This window comes from Saccopteryx leptura, chromosome 2 (genome assembly GCF_036850995.1).
Source record: "Saccopteryx leptura isolate mSacLep1 chromosome 2, mSacLep1_pri_phased_curated, whole genome shotgun sequence".
Lineage (NCBI taxonomy): Eukaryota > Metazoa > Chordata > Mammalia > Chiroptera > Emballonuridae > Saccopteryx > Saccopteryx leptura.
The window spans coordinates 322,260,210-322,264,582 of record NC_089504.1 but is presented as its reverse complement, the minus strand read 5'-3'; positions in this window follow the sequence as shown (position 1 = coordinate 322,264,582).

Sequence of the window (4,373 nt, the reverse complement as noted above, 5' to 3'; positions counted from 1 at the left end):
GGAGGTGGATGGGGTGGTGAAAGAGCCTTTTTACAAAAAACTGTGGCATAATTGACATACAGAAAAATTCAGCCTGGATAGTGTACAGGTCTGTGAGTTTTGATAAATGTACACAGTCATGATTTAGACCATTTCCATCACCCCGACCCCCCAAAATTCCCACCTGCTCCCTATAGTCAAACCCTTCCCCCATGTTTAGCCCAGACAATCACTGGTCCATTCCTACAGTTTAGTTTTGCCTTTTTTAGAAAGTCATATAAATAGAGTCATACAATATATAGTTTTTTTATATCAGGCTTCTTTCACTTAGTAAAATGCATCTGAGATTTATCCATGCCATTGCTTGTATTAGTATTTTATTTCTTTTTATTGCTGAGTAATAGTTCCCTGTGTGGATATACCAGTTTGCTCATTTGTTTACCAGTTGAAAGACATCTGGGAGCTTCAAGTTTTTGACGACTGTGAATAAATAACATCTTGATAAACATTCACACACAGGTTTTTGTATGTGCATAGTTTTCATTTCTCCTGGGTAAATACTGATGAGTAGGATTGCTGAGTTGTACGGTGAGTGTGTGTTTAACTTCATAAGAAACTGCCAAATTGCTTTCTAAAGTAGTTATACCATTTTGCATTCCCAACAAGCAACACATATGAGTTTCAGTTGCTTCCTTCTGTCAGTGCTTGGAATTGTCCAATTATTGTTGTCACTGTTACTTTAGCCATTCTTTTTGGTGCGAGTCTCAGGATTTTATAGCCGTCCTTTGTATCTCTGCTGTCCTCCCCACTGCGGGTACCAGCGAAGTGAGGGTGTGATCACAATCAGGAGAAGCTGAGGGACTGGCTCTCAGAACTCCCTTGGGCACTAGAAACTTCAGAGCTGTAGGTTTTTAGGAAGGAGTGACTGTCAGCAAGTGTGTCAAGATGAATCAGGACAAGGGCAAAGGCAGGAGGGGGCACAGGGCTGGCAGTGAAGAGCCTGGGGACAGTGAATCAGAAGGCAGGACCTGGAAGGCCTGGCCTGTCCACTTAGGGTTCGCTGGTGGTGAGAAAGGGTCTCTTGGGGCCCAGGAGGACACCCACCTCTTCAGCCCCCTTTCAAGCCATCTCAAGCCCTCCAGCCATTTCCAAAAGAGATGACTGTGATCTCCTGGGATTCCCACAGGCTTGGAGGAAGGAGAGGGGGCCTGGGAACCAGAAGCCTGGCTTGGGGCCCAGTTGAGTGATACCTGAACCTTGGGAGGATGGCTGAGAGGCCAGGCCCCTGGGACAGCTGGGACAAGGAGGGGCAGCTCAAGTTTCATCACCACTTGTTGTGTGACCTGGGCTCTGACTAGGGAGCAGAATGGTGCCAGGCCCTGGCCCCTGCGGGGTGATAGCTTTCATCAAGAGGCAGCCATCTTTTCCCCACTCCACAGGGACTCCTCTGTCCCAGACTTTGGTTCCTGTGGCCTAGAATAAAGGGGCCAGATTTTAGTCAGCCCCGGGACAGGCGGGTAAGCTCAGGAAGGGTCTGTGGGGTGTGTATGTGCATTTGTATTGGGTGTGTCGGCAGTGTGGGGACAGTGTCATGGGGGGACCAGTAGCTTCCAAATATTTGCTTTCAGTGTATTAACTGTGTAACCTTGGACATGTAACTTCACCTCTTTGGGCCTTGGTTTTCTGATTTTTGACTCAAAGTTTTGGACTCAGGTGATTTTCAAATTTCACTGACTATCAGCATCACCTGGGATTTATTTTTATAAACTGCCAATTCCTGGGACCCACCACAGACCTACTGAATCAGCATTTCTGGGCCTGGTGCCCTGGCATCTGGAAGTTTAACAGGTTCCCTAGGAGGGTTTTTGTGTAGTCAGCAGAGCGCTGACTTCTGGAGAACCATGACCTAGAATTTTGCTAAGGACAGCCTGAGGCAGCCTCTGGTGGAAATTAGGTAGGAGGTCCAGGGAGGAGGGAGGGGTCAAAAAGGGGATCCAATCAATGATTGGAAGGAGGAAGAGCCAGAGGGGAGGCCAACCAAGAGAAGCAGATGCAGCAGGACTAAGATTCATCTGGTCAGGAAGATTTTGGCTGACTTGGGAGAGAGCTGGGATGGCAGCCCAGGAAGAGAAGTCACTGAGAAGAGAAGTCAAAGTACTTTGGTTACTGCTGTCTAGTGCAGCTCCTGGTACCATGAGACAACTAGACGGGCATCACCTTTGGGGTTCAGGAGGAGAGGGTGGGGGCAAAGGGAGGGAACAGGGAGCACATCCCAGGTCTGTTTGGAGACTCAGCAGGTCTGGGAGAAGCTGCCTCTCCTTCAAAGGACACCAGATGCAAAGCCTGCAAACTCTGACTAGCACCTGGGGACCATGGCTGCGTGGACTCTGGCCCATTCACCTCACTGTCCCTGACTCAGCTTGGAAGACCCAAGAGTTCCGGTTAGTTCCTTCCTGGCTTTGTGACCGTGGGAGAGTCCCTCAACCTTTCTGACTCTGTTGCCTCATCTGCAAAGTGAGGATGATAATCACCTGCCTTGCCCCTCACAGCGTCGCTATGGACATCACCTAGAATGAGGGAGGTGACAGTGCTTGCCACCTGCAGCATGCTGTGCGATCCGGTGGGAGTGGGCACCAGTGGGTGTGTATATGTGTGTGGCTCATTTCACACAAAGGGTGTCACAGTAACCTAACATTCCTTTAAACTCAAGATTTTATGTTAGAGGTCTGATTATGTCACCTTTTATTAACTGCGCAGTGTTCCACCGCCGTGTCTCTTGTACATGTTGCCTGTTCCGCCTGATGTTAATATTGTCGCCAAGCGTCCTTGTGCCCTTTCTTGTCCCAGGGCGGTTGATGGGTTGCCTTTGGCCACAAGTACAGTAGAGTCAGTGAGAAGCAAGAGGCTATCGAGGAAGCCTGAGGATGAGTCCAGGAAGATGAGTCACACCTCTGAGCCTGGAGGGAGTATCCTCTCCACCTGGCCTCACTGGTCGCCCCCGGCCAGCAGAGGGAGAGGGACTGTGCGAGTGCTGCCCTGAGCTGACTGTACACCTCTGTCTGGGAAACGCGGAGCAAAGAGAAGGGGTGGCACTCCCTGCCCATCACAGGGAAGGGAGCTGAGGCCCCGGCTGCCAGAGAAGACAGGTGGACGCCGTCCCAGTGCAGTAGCACTGCCCACCCCCAGTCCTTCAGATGAAGGGCCTTTGTCCAAAATCAGGACAGGCGACACAATTTGCAAAGCTCAGTGCAAAATAAAAATGCAGAGCACTCGTTTAAAATGTATTAAGACTGCATTGAGCCGAAGACAGGCTCCTTCTAAGTCTGGGGTCCTGTGTGACTGCTCAAGGGGCATACCCAGGAAGCTGGCACTGCCTGAAACTGTCCCCCTGGGGAGAATTGGGTGTGGGGAGAGTGTGCCAAGCACTGCCAAGGGAAATTGCTGCCATATTTGAAGTGCTTGGGGTCTTTGAGCGATGTCACACTGAGCCATGGAGGTCACTGCTCTGGACAGGTTGGGAAGCTTTGATTCATCTGTACAAATAGGCCCCCTTACAACAAATAGGCTTCCATCGCCAGGATGGGGGCTGGGGACCCAAGAGGCTGTAGAGCCAGCAGGTAAGTCAGAAGGCCCAGGCTCAGATCCTCCCTCTGACCCTGCTGAGCTGAGTGACCATGGGTTTGTTGCTTAGCTTTTCTGTGCCTCAGTTTCCCTATCTACAATAAGGTGCCTATTTCACAAGATTGCTTTGAAGGTTAATTTAAAAATTCTATGGAGAAGCATGTGGTGAGTGCTTAGTCAATGTTAGATATTCTTTTCCAGAAAAATATATTTGGGGTTGGGGAGGGCAAAGATGGAAAGCACTGGATCTAGAGTCAGACCCCCCAGGTCCTAGCTCCAGCCCTGCTGCTGACCACAGGAGGACCGCAGGCAGGCCACCCTCCCTTCAGAGTCCCACTTCTAAAATCCAAGGGGTGGAGGTGCAGGTGGTGACTTGTCCCTGCACTTTATAATTCTGTTTCTAAGACAGTCTATTCCTCCCTCTCACTGGCTTATTCAATTATTTATTTTCTCCGAGATTCAAGAAGTTCTTCCTCCTATCTGACTGCAACTCTTTCTGCTTTATTTGAAGTCCATTTCTCCTTGTTCTGCCCTTCATGTAAAAACCACTGGCCAGTGACCCATTTTATATATTAAAAACTGAGGCACCTGAACTATCTGCCCTCCAGATGGGGTGATCCCAGTTTCTGTGATTTCTCCTTTCAGTGGCCATTACCTGTACCCCGTCCTCCAGGAATCTCCACCTCGTCCCACATTTGGAGACCCTCACAGGTTACTCCTGAGAGCCAGGCACTGAGCTGTGTCCTTCCCATGTGTGGTCTTGTTCAACCCTT